Below are 19,424 nucleotides of genomic sequence, written 5' to 3' on the forward strand. Positions count from 1 at the left end.
TTAGTAGGTTGCATGTAGTATTTAAATTTAAGAAAAATAAAATTTAAATTTAAAAATATAAATTTAATAAGCAATAGATTAATAGATAATTTAATTAAAATTTAAAAAAAATAAATCAAATATTTTTATGGTTAATAAGTTAGATTATTTAAATTTAGAAAAAAAATAAAATTAAAATGTTATTTTTGTGAGTAATGAATTAAAGTATTTAATTTTAGAAAAAATTAAATTTTAATAGTAAATCTTATGCTAAATTATTATGTTATTTAAATAATATTTTTTATAAAAAAATTTTCTTTCAATAAATATAATTAAAAAGTTGACTGTCTACTAGAATGTGAGACGAACCATTTGAATGATGGATTCATAACATACATTAAAAAATATATTTATAAATATTGATAACACGAATCCACATTTTAACTCTAAATAATAAGAGAAAAATTATTATTAAGTCCATAAATCTTTTAAAAAATTATTTAATATATTTTTATTTAAAAATTATATAATTAAAATATTTTAATATTTTATAATATAATATCAAATTTTTCAATTTTATGAAAATGTATTAATTTATATTGATTATTTATATTATTTAATATATATAACTTTAATTATATATATTATTTAATTAAATATTTATAATATTTAGTTTTTATGTCAAAATAAATGGATTAATAGTTTTTTTTAATAAATTATTAAATAATTTAATTTTAAAAAATATAAAGAGGCTCTACTCATGTGTGATTAAGTGAATTAATAAATTTTTTAAAAATTCAAAAGCTTAATAATAATTTTTTTACAAATAAAACTACAATTCCAAATTATTTTTACAATGATCACCGATTTCTCTATTCTTATCTAATTCAGAAATTTTACTTCTAATTTGTAAGATTTCAACTTTTAGTATCCTACTTAATTTTTTTTTAAAATATTTATAAAATAAGTTATGTACTGATTATTTAATATATTTTTATTAAATAATTTTTTACTATTAAAAAATGGAGTTATTTGTATTTACTTTATTTATAATTTATGTTATCGAGATTATATTCTTGTAAAAATTTATGTTATTTGTATTTACCTGAAAATTATAAAAAAAAATAATTTTTTATTTATTTTTTTAACCAGAAATTTATTCTGTTCATAAAAAAAATTTTCTACCCAAACACTAAAATTCTTATAAAAAAAAAAAAAAACTACAAATAATCAAAATAATTTGATAGGAGAATAAAAAATTTCTTCTCAATTTTTTTTTTTTCATTGGATTATTTTGTTGTGGATATCAGGCTATTTCATGTATGTATCAGGTGACCTCCTATTCGTATGATATGAAAGGGTGTCTATCATAAAATGTATAGATATTTAGTTACTTGTGTTTTTGTAGAATATATTAAAATTTTAGGTAACTCTTAAACTATGGATTATATATGATTTGTACAAAATATGTGATTATGTATGGATTATGTGATATAAGGTGAATTGATATATTATTTATTAATTTTAATTCTAAAAATTTTATGAATTTTTTAACGTTCATATGAGAGACAGATTTCTTATATGTTATAGTTTTATTTATTAAAAAATTTATAGATATTTGTCCCTTTTATCTAAATATATTTTAAGTAGGTATTTTTTATTATCTATATCTTGCTTTATACTTTTTATGTAAAATATAAAATCCGTATCCTTGGAAAACTTTTAAAATAATTATGTTTTCCAATTATATGATATATGAATTTTTTTTATTTATATTGGCTAAGATATATATTATTAAAGTTTAAATCCGTTTGATTTTTTTTATTGGTTCAGAATGTTTATAGAAAATATTATTTTAATCACAATAAAAATTAAATGAATCCAAATTCTAATATTTGTTAGTTTTAAGAAAATTAAACCTCACCAAAAATCTCGAAACACTCAAATTCTATACTGAAAAGATGCCGAAAAAAAAAAAAAATTACAGCGCGCTGGTCCAGGCTTCTAAGCGTGGACCATGCGAACTGAGGCTGCGCACGGGAAATGGGCGCCTAGACCGCACGCAATCCCAAGCACGCGCCCAGGTGTGCGGCAATGGGCTACGGCCTGGACATTGGATGCCTAAGCTGCATGCAGGCACGTAGCACTGGCCGCGCGCAGGGCCAACTTCGGTTTGGCGCCTAAACAGCCCAAGCACGCAGGCTAGGTCACGGGTCTAGCCTGCACACCGGCTTGGACAATCCAGACATATTTTTTATAATTTTTTTAATTAAAAAGAAAAATTATAATTTTTTAAGTAAACAGAATAAATTTCTAGTTCAAAAATTTAGAAAAGTGACATTTATAAAAAAATTAAAATTGAGCCTTTTTTATATAATTATTTTTATTAATTTTTTAAAATTATTATTAAATATTTTTTTAATAATCAATAAAAAAATGTCCAATTTTTTTTATTGATGATGTCACTATCATTTTTATTTTGGATCGTTATTTATTTTTTTGTATGTATACAAAAAATATAATATCAGCTCTCAATGGGATATAAATCTTCCTTGGTTCCGTACAAGCACTTCTACCGAGTAAAGAGTTCATGTAAATGAGATGATTAGATAGTTGATAATCTCCAAGATAGATCTTATAGACACTAATAATGAGATAAACCGTCTGTATAGTTTTATGATCGATGTGAATGATAAAAAAAATTTTAGAATTTTTTTTTTTCAAAACAGAAAAAAAAAGTTGTATTTTTCTTTAAGAATCATATTGTCTAATTCTAATCTAAAAATAAATTGGATTCCATTTGGAGAATGTCTACAAGTCCTACATTTTATATTGAAATTTATTAGTGAATATTCTAAATAGGTAGCAAATAAAACAGAGGGTCGTCCAATAGGATTATTAAGACTTAATAGTAGATCTATAGTTAAGTCAAAACTTCCTAGAGTTGACTATGATATGAATCGACTAGATAAGATTCTATAAATGTTTATTGAATATTGTATACTTGTGTCTCAAGTCTATTAGACATAAATAATTTCTTTTAAAAATTATTGTTATCCATATAATTTGTTTATGCTATTGTAGATAATTTTATAATAAACAATATTATCTTTCATTGTTTTATGATTTTAAATAATATGTTATTTTATTTCATACACTACAACATATTACATCTCTAGTTACGATACGTAGCTACAAAATAAATTATTGTGGCTAATATATTTATTTTATTACGGCTAAAAACCTATTGTGGCTAATTTAAACTATTTAGTAACAAAAATGCAACAATTATAACTAATATGTATTTTTTGTTTTATTTTATATATAATGTAACTATTTGTTGACTATTTGCCACAATTAATTTTAGCTACAAAGTAATATCATAGCTAATAGATATAATAGCTATAAATTTAATTTTTTTGTAACAATTACTACCATTGTAGTCACAACACATTAATATTATAGGTAATAATTTTAATAGCCACAAAGCTAATATGATTGTAGTAATAATTATTTTATTAGCTACAGTTTATTAGTCATTACAAAAAATTTGTGGCAGAAACATAAAAATATTAGTCATATAATTATGTTTGTCATAACTATTACTAAATCATTAGCCACAACATCGTAGCTAAATGAATTGTATGAGTACTATGATATTTTAGTTATAATTATCAAAGAGTCATGGAATTAGCTATCAAATTAGCCATAATTATATAACTACGATAGAATACTATAACTAATAAAATATTAGTCATTAACGAAAGTTAGTCTTAATTCTACAAAATTATTATATTTTTTTCAGACTTGAATATAGTCGGTTTTTTCATACTTCAATACTAGTTCTTCTATGATTCTCGATTTTAAATCGGTTCTTCATGAACCTTACTCTGTCAAATAATTATATCTTAGAAAATTTATCTCTTAATTGAAACCATATAAAGAATTATATTTTCTAGTTTTGATTCTTCTCTTAGAGCTGAGACCAGAATTAAAACCTAAACCTGAACTATGGAAATATAATTGGAACCAATACTAGAACTAAGAAAAAAATTGGTATCAATTTCTTAATTTCCAGGAATCGTTTTTTTTTTATCTATTACCATTTTCTTCTAGGAATCAGTTTCAGAACCGGTACTACACACCCTTAGTAACATGAACTTTATACTGCCATATGCTTAAAGGTGAGCATTTTATAACCATCACCGTGACCAATTAGCAAATTTGGAAATTATGGTAATTGAAAATTTTTTACAGAATTACTAATTACTGAAAATAATTACTAATCGGTAACCAAAAAACCAAAATTCTTTATCCACAATATATAAATTAAATTTATACCAAAATTTTTCCCAATTTTTAACCAATGATTTAACACCTTTAGGGTCTTATTCCATCAAAAAACACAATTATGCCAAATTTGGCACACTTAAAATTTTTTTTTTTACATGAATTTTTTTTACCTACATATTTGTATTTTGTGTATAAATTAATTTTGAAGTTTTTTTTTTTTGAAAATAAATTTATTTTGATGTTAAAAATACAGTTCTATAAAGGTGTGGTCATGATTTTTTTCTTTTAAAAAAAATTCATAGCGTTGATTTTGAATATGCTTAAACAAATTAAAATTATTTTATTTTGCTTATTTAATTAAAAATATAAAATATTTTAATTACAAAAAAGTAAAAATAAATAATATTATATTAATTAATAAAGGGAACTATCAATTAGTGGCGGCAATATAATGATAAGCTTGCTAATATATATATTTTTGGCTTGGGGGGAATGAAAACCTTAAAATTAAAAATTCCCTCCCTACAGCCGCTACTACTACTGCTACGAATTCTAATTTTCATTCTCACTCATGATTCATTCAGTTTTCAATTTTTGTCCACTATCAAAAGGAGAAGCTCCCACTATCAAATCCAATCAGGTACGTTTAAAATTACAAAAGCCTTAAAATTAATGTTTCATTGTAATTGTTCTAGGTTAAACACGTGAAAGGCATCTGATATTTACTTTTCATTCATTTTTCATCTGTTAAAAAGCTTTGATTCACTATTTTTATATTAATTTATCCTCTATGTGTAATATTCAATTTTTTCCATGAAGCAGAAGCAAATATCATGGCTCGACGATGCAAGTTGCGGAAAGAGAATTCCATCAATATTAACTTGAAAAATGAGACTGAAAATAATGTTAACTAGAACTTTCAAGAAACTCAAGAGTTACACCAAAATCAGGCTTCAAATTTTCAAGGTAAATAATATTTATGTGATTTATAAATTTTAAGTTGTTTTCATAAATAATTAGATGGCTAACTTCAAATTTTTTTTTTTTTAGGGAATACTAGTCAGAAGACAATGAGGTATCATTATGAAGGCCATTTTATATTTTCACCAAATAGAATATATGAAAATGGTAGGTTCATGGAGAAACCTAATTTTGATGTTGATTTCATCTCATTTTTTGATATATTGGATGACTTGAAAAAGGATTGTGGATTTGATGTTATAAAAGGAGATAAATTTTATTACTTGAAGGCTGATAAAGCTCTTAGTGATCTTGATGCATTGATAGAGGTTAAAGATGATACAGATGTGAAAAATATGATGGATAGTTATAAGAAGTTCCCTTCGAAACTCATTGATATATACACTCTATTTCGAGATTATGATATTTTACCAAATGGACTTGGTGACGAGCTACCTGCAGTTACTGTTGATCACACTTCTAATCAACTTCAAAATCCAAATGCAACTGCAGCAACAGGTTTACTCATTTAATTTTATTTAAACAATTGATTATGTTTACTTGTTCTATGTACAGAAATTCTTATTATTATATGATTATTGTTTTACTTTTGTTTTGAAATAGGTTCTAATACAATTAAAAGAAAAACTAGAGGACCAACACGATGCTTGAAAATCACACAATTGGACAATGGGCAAAAATTGCCAGTAGAATTTGATGAAGATGATCAAGCTATTGTGATAATGCTACTGCATTTGTTTGGTTTTTAGGACAAACTATTAGAAGTGTGTCGTGTTGTCCATTGCAAGTGAAACAATGGAATAAAATTACCGATGATAAGCTCGACCACATGTGGTCTACCATATTGGTACGAAAATTTATATTAAATTACATCCATTATAAAATGATTATAATTTTTTTAGTTCTATTAAGTATAATAATCTTTGTTTCTTACTTCTATGCTAAAAGGAAAAGTTCACTTTTGAGTATTCTAATGCAAGAAATGGAGTAATTTTCGGTCATATGAATGCATTATATAGGTATTATAGGCATAAGTTGAAAAAGAAGTACTTTGATTCAAAGGCAACTTATTCACTTCGTCTCTGAAACAAGCCTAAGGATATGGATGTAAAAGATTGGAAGTATTTGGTTAATCTTTGGATAGAAAATGCATTTTAGGTATTAAAAATTCGTGTAAAATTTAATAATTTATTTTATATGAATTCAGTTTCTGTTAGCTAACATAAATTTTAAAAATTTTTCATTGTTTTTCTTTAGGAGAGAAGCAACAAAAATAAGACAAATAGATGCAAGCGTTTTGTGCCGCCATACACGGGGACAAAAAGCTTTGCTCGGCTGAGAGATCATATGGTATGAGTTTGTTTTTATTTTATTAGTATTATAGTGTTTTTTATTAATTAAATGATACATAAATAATCCCTTTTTACTGCTGTCGTTTTGTGGACTATGGCTAGAAAGAAACAAAATAGTATTTGATAATTCTAGTTTAGAGCTTGAGAAAGTTTATGATTTGATCTTTTATGGATCTTTTGTTTGGTTTAAGATGTGCCTAACTTTCCTTATTCCTTAATCCAAATTCTTTTTAGTAGCTCAACAATCAACCTGTAATGGTATAAGCTAGCTGCTTGTTGTTATTCTTTGTATTCTGCTATAACTCTCAAAGTTCTAATAAAAGCTATTTTTATCAAAAAAAATAATAATAATAATGCCTTTTGAAGTTCATATGATTGTTAGAACTTTTTGATATGTCATTTACTATTTTTTCTATAAATGCCTAATTAGACTCAGACTGCCGTTATTAACCTTCATTTCCCACATCAAAACAAATCCCCTTTTTCTTTATGCTCATTAAAGTTAAACATGGCAATTTTTTAGCAGTATTAGATTAGACAGCAAACACCATTAATAACTCACTCATTTAATGATGGAATTTGACCATGTTTAATATTACTCTTTTACAGAAAGTTTGGTTTTGCTTGAACTCAAATTTTTATTGATATAGATATATGATAAACTAATACTAATTGTTATATTTATTTGAACAGAAGAAAAAAAAAGGAAAAACACCTTCTCGCTTAGAGCTTTTTCTTGAATCTAGAAAGAGAAAGCAAGGCAAAGAAATTGATCCAATATCACAAGAAGCCATTGTAATACTTTTTACATATGTCTTATTTATTTGTTATGTATTTTATGCTATATTTTGATTTTTTTAATATCAATAAATATAAATATCTCTATAGGAAAAGTTTCAACAACTAAAGAAACAACGAGAAGAAGGACAAATTTCACTGGATGATGATGCTATGTTTGCTTATGTACTTGGGCCAGAAAAAAATGGTTATGTACGTGCTTATGGTCCTAGAAAAAATGTCACGGAATATTTTAGTGCTAGACCTACAAAGATATAACTACTTAGACAACTTGATACTTCAAGAAGAAAAGCAAACGAGCGTGTCCAATAAATTCAAAAAGAAGCAAGTGAACAAGTAAATGATGTTAAGAAGCAAATGGATGAGAAACTTGTAGAGATGAATAGAATATGGGAGCAGAAAGTCAATATGCTTTTGGAGAAAAACAATAATATTGCATCAGTAAGTGATTAAAAACTAAGTCTCATTTTTTTTCTAATATAAGAATTTTTGTAAGCTATATAACTAGTATGAACCTTATCTATTTTATATAATTTTGTTATTAATATTTTCAAATAAAATTTTATATAGCCTATGGAGGATTCCCAAGATGATGAAATTGGAGGATGATTTGCAGTATATTTGAAGTTTTGAATTTTGAAGCAGCCAGCAGCCTTATAATACTACTTTTAGAAAATTTAGATATTAATATTAGTGTTAGTATAATATTATAATTTCAAGTATTTTTAGTGTGATTGCTTTATGACTTAAATTAGTTTATTTTGGATATTAGTTCTTTTAAATTAAATTTATTGTTATTTTATAATTGTCATTCTGATTGAGTCTTAATATTAATATATAATTATTTTATAAATTTAAATTTTAGCTAAATTTTTTATATAAATTTTATATTCTATTATAAATTTTACCAAAATTATTAATAGATAAATAATATATGTAATAGTAAACTATAATATAATCCCATTAAATAATAATAAATTAAATAAATATTACATTTTAGCTACAAATAATTAATAGTAGCCGTATGTACTATATTTAGAATAGCTTCTAATTAAATAATTTTGTGGCTTTATTCAATAGTTATAAAATAAAATTAAGTGTAACAATTATACTAGAACTTGTCACTTTCTTATTTTTGTGGTTATAAATTTTATTCTTGCCTTATAATTATTTAAATGTGGCTAATAGTAAATATTTTTTGTCATACAATTAAGTTTATGGCTAAATTTAGATATGTTAGCCATAAAATTAAATTTATAACTATACATAAGTTTAAATTGCCACATTATTATTTTTGTAACATAATCATAGCAAAATCACTTACAAAAAAAAATTGCTGTGGCAAAAAGAAAATGTGGTTACAAATATTCCATTCTCGTGGCTAATAACTAGCCACAATATTTATTTTTAATTGCAATATTTTTGCTTCATTTAAATAAAAAGTGTGACTATAAATATTTATTTTAGCCACAACACAGGTAAATCTTGTAACTAAACTTTAGTTACGCCACTTCTAGCTACGGCATGTCACGGGAAAAATATGTTGTGGCAAAAGCATCTAGTCACCAAAATTCTATTTTTAGCTACAATTTATTTTGTGACAAGATATGGATAATGTTGTAGTGATAAATTTCTAATTGTTTATTATTTTTATATCATATGTTGATATATGGTGTATGAGTTGATGTTTCTAGATATCAATCATAAAATATTTTATAACACTTAAATTATAAGTAATTTAAGATATGAACCTTAACATAATTAATTATGATTAATTTTTACAATACATTAGGATTTTAGATGGTGATGGAAATATAGTGAACTTTCGAATTTAAAATTTAATATAAAATAATTATTAATATAATTCATTATTATTAAGGTTAGTATATGTATGAACTAAGATATTAACTCATGTGTATAAATATCCCTAATTTAGACTAAAAATAATATTTGCTTCCAAATCTTTTTAACTTATCTTAATAAGTGAGAGAAGTTAAATAAGTATAACTGAAATCTAAAGTAAGAATCCAGTATGTGCTCCAGAAACTAGGAGCTCGAGGAACTCTAAACCTAGTTATGAAAATATTAGAATAGGACAACACGGCCTAGTATAGACTTAATCCTGAGGCATATGATATTTGGAAGAAGTGAATTCAACTGCTCACATCACTTTAGTGAGCAATATGCATGATGTTATTATGCTTGAGTTTATAAAAAATATGATTTAACAGCAGGCATATAGTCTGCACCTGAAAGTGAGGTTTGATGGAATATCGCTTACCAATCTTATAGCTTACACTATATGATGAGACACTTATAAGAAAAATTCTCTTCATGATATAAGAATACGTCTTAAAATCATTAATAGTATAGTGAATGAACTAAAAGATGCTCGTCATATTTTGATTGACGAACAGAATGTTTAAGCGGTCATATGTTCTTTGCCCAAACACCTAGGATCACATGAAAAATGCTACTTACTCACAACGTCCATATTAAATATATGAAAGATGTTATGTGCTTCTTAAAATTAGAGTAGGAACATTTGCGGTTAAATCTAATAAGTACAAAAGTGTACATAACTAGCTCTAATTCTTAAGCAAGAAAGGGGAATTAGTGAAAGCATTAAAGGTAGTAAATAGCATGGGATAGAAAAGTTCAGCCCAACAAGAAATAATAATAAAGGGAAAGTCAAAAGTCCTTTCGGATGGAAGAAGGAAAACATTGCTAAAGTCAAATATTTTAACTGTATAGAATAGGATCGGAATACCTTCGTGAAATTTTTATGACTTCTTCTATGAGCAAGATGAATATTTGTTAGGAAATAACTTTAAAGTGGAGGTGAAAGGTTTAAGCACCTGCGAGCTTGTTATATGTAGTAAGCAAATTCTGTTCCTACATAATATCTAATTTGTTACATAAATTCAGAGGAATTTATTATTTGTGTTGGTGTTGATTAAACTTTAATTTTTTTAATTTTTCATGAACTAAGTGTAAACTTGTTTTAAGTATAAGTTCTAATGATTCCAAATATTTCATGAATATTCATATTAGCTTAGAAGTTATATGTAACTTCAATAATATATATTTTTTCTTTTTTACATTTTTGATATATTTATGAATGATGTAAATATGTGGTATGCTATGCTTAGCCACATACGTTAAAAGATATATAGTAATTAGTCAAAGTGAGCCTATTAGGTAATATTAACAAAATAGATATGTCCACTTGTAAATATTGCCTAATTTGAAATTATCTAGGAACAAGAACTAAATTTCTATTGTGTTTAACCTTTTCTAGTAAATATGATCATATGCATATGGGACTAGATATAGAGGGCATCTATTTTGTAATTAATGACTACTCTCTGTAACGTTATGTCTATTTAATATTTTATTAAATTGAGACTTTAAGTTACTTCATTAAATTTTTGGATTTAATTGAGAATCAATTAGACAGAAAAATAAAGACTTTAAGAACCAATCAAGATAGAAAATTATTGTTAGAGCAATTTAAAAATTGCATAACAGAAATGAGAAATAGAACTCTATTAGGTTAGGTTAATAATGAGATGAGCTAATTTTTGTTAATCATCTATTGGGGTGATACATTATTTGTAATACCCGGCTCGCGTCCGGCATCGGAATTCTACTTTCCGATGGAGTTTCTGATGTTGGAAGTCTCTAGAAGGGTTAGAGTGATGTTTTTTCTAACATGTTTTGGTATGTTTCATGTTAAAGCATAAGGAAATGAGTTTTTGAGTGAAATGAACCAAGGCAGAAAAGCCAGGTTCGGCCGCCGAAGTTGAGGTTCGGCCGCCGAACATGCATGGCTTTCGGTTTCACGTGTGGCCGCCGAAGGTGGTCTGGCCAGCCACATATAAATGGCCCTCAGTCGGTTGAAGCGGTAAGAACACCGTTTCTTTCACTTGCTGAGGTGAAACTCTGTCCTTTGTGAGTATTTCTTCCTGTTTTCAGTAAATCTTGCAAAGATTTGATGAGTTTTTATGATCTTTTGAAGGTTTTAAGCTAAAAACTCAAAGTTGTGAAGTTTGGAGAGTTTGAAGGAGAGTTGCTCCAAAACTCCACGTTAGGATCATTCATCTACTTGTTTTCAAAAGGTAAGTGAAGATCCTGAGCTTGTTTTTATGTTTTCTGAAGGTTTTATGGGGTTTATGGAGAGAGTTGCATGAATAGGGTTATTTGTGAGGTTTTCATGATTTTGTGAGTAAAGCTTGTTTCTGTGTTGTTTGTGTTGTGTGTTTGGGGTTTTAAGGTAGTTTATGACCCCTTTGAGCATATACATGAGTGTATGCAAGTGGAAGTATTGAGGTGTTTGAGGTGGAGTGAGTTTTGTGCATTGGGCGAGAGGCAGGGAAAGTTTCTGCCCTGCTGATGAACTCAGGTTCGGCAGCCGAAGGTACATTCGGCCGCCGAACCCCTGAGGAGGTGTAAGGAGGTGACTTCGGCTGCCCAAGCTTGCCCCCGAGCTTTTGGACTTTCGGCTCTGGAGGGGAGTTCGGCCGCCGAAGGTGCCGCCGAAGGATAGAGACTTTCGTCTCTGGAGTGCCTTTTGGCCTCCGAAACTTGCCCCCGAAAGGGTTCGGCTGCCGAAAGTAGAGTTTCGGCCGCCGAAGGTGCTTGAGTTTCGTCTCTGGAGAGGACTTTCGGCCGCCGAACCTGCCGCCGAAAGTGTTCTGTCCAGCTTTTCTTTTGCATGCTTTGCATAAGTTTTAGAGTGAGTTTGAAGGGATTTGAGGGGAGTTAAATAGAGTTGGTCATAAGTTAGTTTGGTCCCTCATTTGCGTTTATCTGTACCTATACAGACCAGAGGAACCAGAGAGAGCAGCAGTGAGTTCTGCTCCAGAGCCTGCAGAGTCAGTCCAGTTAGCCAGAGGTGAGTGGAACTAAACTTAACTCTTTTACTTGCACAATGGAATGTTTTAGCATATCTCATGCATCATGATTATGCCATAGGGTGATTGCATTAGTATCCACGAATATGTTGCATTGCATAGTTATTTGGTGATGTGGGTGAATGCTGAATGATCCAATAGTCTCAGACAAGAAGTCCAGGAGCCTTTGACTACGCCCTGGCAGGTATAGTAAAGACCAGGAGCCTTTGACTACGCCCTGGCAATGGTAAGTACAGAGGTGTTATATACACATATACATATATGACAGGAAGACCAGGTGCTCGATTCTACGCCCTGGCACAGAGTTACTGGGACTATGTGGTGACAGGTTTACTCTTGATGTGGCTTGTCTGTGATATGGTGCATTCCATGAGATCATATTTTACTGAGATGTTTTACTGTTCTACTCACTGGGCTATAGAGCTCATCCCACTCCCTTAACCCCAGTTTTGCAGGTTCAGTGTACAGTATACACAGGGACAGTCCAGCAGAGTACAGAAAGAGTAAAGAGATTTGTAATAGCTTAGAATGGACATGTAATATGAAAGAGATGTAATAGTTGTGTATAAAGTTAGAAATGTGCTTGACCTAGTGATGTATGTTTTGTACATGATCTGTATATGTATATATGTTTTGCTGTATGTGAAAAACCAGGCTTAACAGGTATGAGTTAACCCATCTAGAGCAAGCTCTAGTCAGGGGTACAGAGTACAGAGTACAGAGATAGTGCATGCACAGGTTAAGCCTTGGTTCAGAAAAGAATTTTTATTGTCACAGAAAATGTATGATCATGTATGAGTTTATAGGTTCACAGAGAGGATAGCAGGCTTGCTACGGGTTCTGGCGGCCTTAAGCCGACCTGAATCCTAGCGCCGGTGACGGTCCATTTTGGGGTCGTTACATTATTAGTAATCACTATTGAACTGAACCTAATACTCACATAATCAGTAACTTCCATTCCATATGAGTTATGACTAACCATAAATTTTTTTATGGATTTTAAAACCATAGGGTTGTAAAATTGCTCGCGAGCCTTCATATAAATTTGGAGGAACAAGAGGAATAATATGTTCTTTCCAAAATATCTTTGAACAGTTAAAAAGATATATATTATTTAGTGAGCAAGAGAATATAAGTTTAACTAAGTTGAATCATAGGAGATCACATTTTTTAGAATTTTTTTCCAAGCATATGGAGATAGAATAAGTCTTTATCTCTAAATTAAATTCGTGATCAGATTGTTTCCGCTATAGAAATTTTTTGACAGACACATGTCCAAGTGAGAGTAATAAGGATAGAGATGAATATGGGTATTAGTTGCATAATTGCATCTTGAAGTGAATGTAATCATCAAATCTGGTAACATGCACATTGATGAGTCAATGGACCAACCTCAATTACGGCGAACATATCATCTGAGGATTTTCAATTGTCATTTGAGATTGAAGAAGAAATATTTATTATTACTCCTGATGGAGATGATTTGAGAAATATATTTCTTAAGCTCTTAAATTTTCAGCTAAGAAATAAAAAATGGATTAAAACAATAAAACTAGAAATATCATCTAAGGATTTTCAATTGTCATTTGAGATTGAAGAAGAAGTATTTATTATTACTCCTGATGGAGATGATCTGAGAAATATATTTCTTAAGCTCTTAAATTTTCAACTAAGAAATAAAAAATGGATTAAAACAATAAAACGAGAAAGGAAGTCAATGTAGAGTTGGTCAATGTAAAATTGGCATTAGGACATAAGACGATTAGGAATTAGTGGATTTTCAATATGAAGCGTAAGGCTGACAGCAGTATTAAGAGATACAAAAACTCATTTGGTAGTTAAGGGGGTACACACAACAGGGAGGAATGAATTATAAGTTCCTTTTTTTGAACTTGTTGTGAGGTTTACCTCGATGAGGTTATTTTTTTTATTGTTAAATTGCATTTACTTGCTAACTTAGATCTTAAATAATATCAAATGGATATGAAGACTATTTTTTCTCAAACGAAAAACTAAAATTTACATGAAACCATCCACGAGCTTCGTTGTAAATTGCCAAGAACACAAAATATGTAGATTCTTGAATTCATTCTAAGTTATTTTGGATATATCTTCTTAAAAAGTGAGGAGTTATAGTTTACTATATTAAGGATATAAATGTACAAAATTTGAAAGTCTTTTATATGCATGAAGTGACTTTTGAGCTCACTAACGAAGACTAGTATAAAAGATATTTTGTACATATTTGTGAAATCATTAAGTTAGCATAGAGAATAAGATAATGAGTTGATGTATTTAAATCATTATTGTAATTGTATAATTTATACGTATTATTTTATATTATGAATATAATTATAAGAAGTATGTCAGATAGATAACAAATGTCTCCTCACACGGTATTAGTTTTATAATCTAGTGAGATAATAAAATATAAGACAACTATAAGTTTTATTTTATCTGTGGATAAAATTAAGAGCTCAACAACTTATAATACGATATTTCATATCAAATAGATTGAAAATAATAGTGAAAAATCATTGTATTAAATATATTGACCTTATGTGAATAAGTCACGTTATCTGTCTTAACAGCCAGATGGAGTTCTGTTTTAAAATGAGGAGGTTAGAGAACTCAAATGTGAACATTAAGTATACTTAAATTATCATTTGTATGATATTTTATATAGAGACACATGCTTCATTATGAATGGAAAGAGATATCATAGCATATAATTCATACCACATGTACTTGCTACCAATGACGGAAGTACAAGCGCTGATCTCTGCTTGTTAATGTGTGAGACCCTAAAGATTATAAGTAATCTTACTAATACTCTTAGGACTCTGATATGTTACGAGACTAATGTTTGCTATCTTAAAATATTATCAAATGATTATGAATGATTCAATCTGACGAGATATTCCTAGAAAAGCAAATTGACTTAAGGTTGAGAGTATCAAGATATGAGAAAGATCATATGAAAGTATCACATTTATTTTGTGTTCATTGAGCGGTCAATTATGTTTATCTATGGATAGATCATAATTATAGACATAAAAGAAAATAATTGAGATTATATGGATATTTAATGTGATAAATGATATAGGGTACTGCATACTGCAACTACTCTGAATTTCGACATTCAAGCAGTTATATTGCTGTAACAGATATATAATATTTGAGCTCTCGAAATATACACATGTTATACAGTCTATTTGTTAAGTATGAAAATTGCAGTGTACATATTATTATGCCTCATCATGTGTGAGTGGGAGATTAAAGAAAGTATACACCCAAGATAGAGCCAAAAAAATAAAGCGCCAAATAAGATTCTATATTTTATTTATAATAGCTCAGTTTTAATTTATTCAATATAAATTTAAAAAAAAATCCATGTAAATGCTCTATGTGAGTACTCTTCTCTCAACCCGATCATCGACTAAGATTCTCTGCTCTCAAGAAAAACATTATCTACTCTCTCTCTTGTTAAAAAAAAAAGCTACCAATAATCAAAACAGTTTGATGGGAAAATATGTTTGTTCTCAATTTTTTTCCGGTTGGTATAATTTCCTATGGATGTTGGGTTATCTCCTATATGCATCGATAACCTCCTATTCATGTGGAACGAAAGGATATTAGTCGTGGAATCTGTGGATATCTAAATATTTGTGTTTTTATGGAATACACTACAATTGCAAGTAATTTTTAGACTATAAATTATATACATGATTCATAGAAAATACGTGATTATATAGGAGTTATGTGATATAAGGTGAACTGATATGTTATTTATTAATTTCGATCTTGAAAAATTTATGGATTTTCCAACAATTACATTGTCTAAAAATAAACGTAAGCAAGACTAGCGCAATAAACCTTGAAAATGCTTTCAAGTTACCAGCAAAATAGCTATAAGAAGTCTTGTTAATTTCACTAACTCATATTTAAAATCAAAGATTTCATAACATTCAATTCTTTTTATAAAGAAATCATAAATTCAATTCTTTTCTTTTCTATCAATTTTTTTTAGAATAGAAAACTTTTTTTTAACTTATAAAATTTTAATTTTTAAAAAAAATGAAATCATATATGATTTTATAAAAATTTATTTAATTTTTTTTTTCTTATAAAATAAATCGTGCCAACCGAATAATAAAATAGAGGAATTTATGGTTGATTTCAACACGGTGAAATCATCGTAGCGGCAATATCGTATCGGCAACATATTAAGAATTTGAACTATGGAGTGATCGAAGACCAAGGCAAAAGAGAATCTAAGTCTTGAAGCCTTCATTAGCGCCTTAGTCAGAGAAGGCACCAGAAGAGGAGCCTTGGCAATTGCATTGAAGGGAAAATTATTGCAAGGAAAAATCTCTTTTGACGTGCTCAGACTTAGTTCTAAGCTTTTGAGCAATATAGGTCAAACACACTATAGAGTTTTAGGCTCCATTATCTGTAAATATATATTTGAAAATATAAATATTAACTAATAAATTTTTTATAATATATGAATAATAAATTTTTTAAAAAAATTCTATAAAAGCAAGAGAAGGATTGTGATATAGAAATTTCCATTTGATGTTTGATGTGATGGTCTAAAAGTCGTGAGCATTCACAGAGATGAATGGGATAAGGTAGCCTTGAAGCGACGTCGCCTTGGTCTAATTGCTTAAACGGAGCAGTCCTTTCAAGCTAGAATGGGCCAAATCCTGGAATTGACAAGGCTTCTTGATCGCCCCATTATATTATTATTATTATTATTATTATATAAATTTAAATATAATTAATAAGCATTATGAGGTTTAGCCTGGTGGAAAGTGCATTCTTGTAACCTTGTGAGGTCAAAGGTTTTACTCTCCCACCCCTATTTCAAAAAAATATATATATATATATAATTAATAAATTATACTATAAAAAAAATTTTTTTCATCATAAAAGTAAATATCATAAAAATAAATATTTTAAAAGAGATAAATGGAAATACTCGAATTTAAAATCTCATCTACCTTCAACAGTACAAGTACAACCAATAAATTAAATTAAGTAAATGATAATATTATTTATTTCAATATGTACTATTTTTATTCAAATTATTTTATATTATTATATTTAAATAATAAAAAATACAATTTTTTATTTTATTTCGCTATAACATTTAATATATTAAATTTTAATATTCATTAAAATAAGTGATTGTGTAAAAATGTTAGTACTTATAATTAGAACTTTAAAGTGAAATTCTAAATTACTTTTTAAATTACATATTAAAATTCAATTACATTTATTTTCATATGTGGTTATTTATATAATATGTTAATTAATTATTATAAGAATGTATTATTATTTTAATACTTATTTAATAATACATTAATTAAATTTCAGTTTGTTGATTTAATATTATAATTATTATTTTCTTTCACAGATTTAATTATTGAGCCATATTTAAAAAACTTAATAAGAATATAGCTTTAAAAAAAAAATTCTTTCTAAAACTCTTTTTACAATCACTAATTAGAATTAAAATTCTTAAATTCATAATTTTTAGAATGATCATTATATTATATATCTCTAAATAATAAATATTAATTTTTCAATTAAAATTTTGGTTGGATTAAAATGTAAATTACTCTAAAATGCTAGCTTATTTAAAACATTTTTATTTAAACATATATTTTAATTTATAAAAATTATTTATATAATTTAAATATTTATTTTTTAAAAATGATATATATTTTACGTCTATGATTTTGAAAAATAAATATTAAATAATATTATTAAAGTAAAAATAATAAATAATATGTGCAATAAAAATAAAAATAAGTTGCTTAATTTAAAATATAAGGTTATAGGTAAGAATACCCAAATAATAATAATGATAATATAATTTATAAATGTACCGTGGAAGACCATGAGGAAGCTTTATTTTATATCAAAGAATTTTAATTTAATAAAATTAAAATCTTATTTAAAAATATACAAATTTCCTAATTGAAATATATATCAAAAATAGAATAAATATAATATATTTTTAAATTTATATTAATTATTTCATGTTATTTTATTTTATATGCTTATTCACACATAGACACAGGCCGAGGTCGAATCTTGGTAGGACAGGTAGGTTTAAAACTCATCAGAGTTCATTATGCAAATTGATTTGTTAGCATATAATTCAATCCGCGATTGAAGCAGATCGGGCTGATCAGAGAGAAATCCAGCTCATCTGACGTGATTGGGAGTAGGAAAGCAAGCTCAGTTATGCCGCGACTCTATCAGCATGAGCGTCGAAAGGAAAGTGTCGAAAGGAAAGTTGTCTGAGAATGTGGACAGATGAGTATGTCTGTACGTATGACTCTGTGACAGGTGGTACTGTAGTATAGAATGACGGTTATGCGTCGTTAGAGAATAAAGAAAAAAATAATAAAAGATGAGAGCGTGACCTATTCAGACTAAACTTACTCGTACATACCTAAACCCTGCATTTTTCTAAATCTCATATCATCCCATATTAATTTGCATATGCAACTTACCCACCTTTTTACATGAAAAGGATTTTTTATCTTTTTTAACTTCAATTTTATTCTATTTACTCCTTCAATTTTTAAATAGTAAAATAATTTAATTTATACAATTGACCTGTAATTTTTAAATGCATTATATTATAAAAATTAAATTATTCAATAATTAAAGTTGAAAGAGAATAATTACATTCTTTTTACTTAGTGGAAATTAAATTTTTTTTAAATTTAAAAGTTAAAAAAAGAAATAAAATAACTTTTTATAAAAAAATAGGAAATAAATTATATATTTAGCTAAATTTATAACATTATATTTATATGTAAATCTACCATATTTTGACTAAAATCTATTATATTTTTAAATAACATGTCAATTTTAATTGAATAAATATAAATATCTGAATACATACGAAAATACTTTTTACTAATTAGTTTTTGTAATTTTTAAAAATAATTATTTAATTTATATAATTTCAAAATCACATTAATTCAGTTCCTATAAATTTAAAAGACAAATTTAAATAACTCAACTCAATACCAAAATTACAATTATTCATCCTTCGTATGAGAAATTTAAAATAATTAGC

Source organism: Manihot esculenta, chromosome 14, assembly GCF_001659605.2.
Source record: "Manihot esculenta cultivar AM560-2 chromosome 14, M.esculenta_v8, whole genome shotgun sequence".
Classification (NCBI taxonomy): Eukaryota; Viridiplantae; Streptophyta; class Magnoliopsida; order Malpighiales; family Euphorbiaceae; genus Manihot; species Manihot esculenta.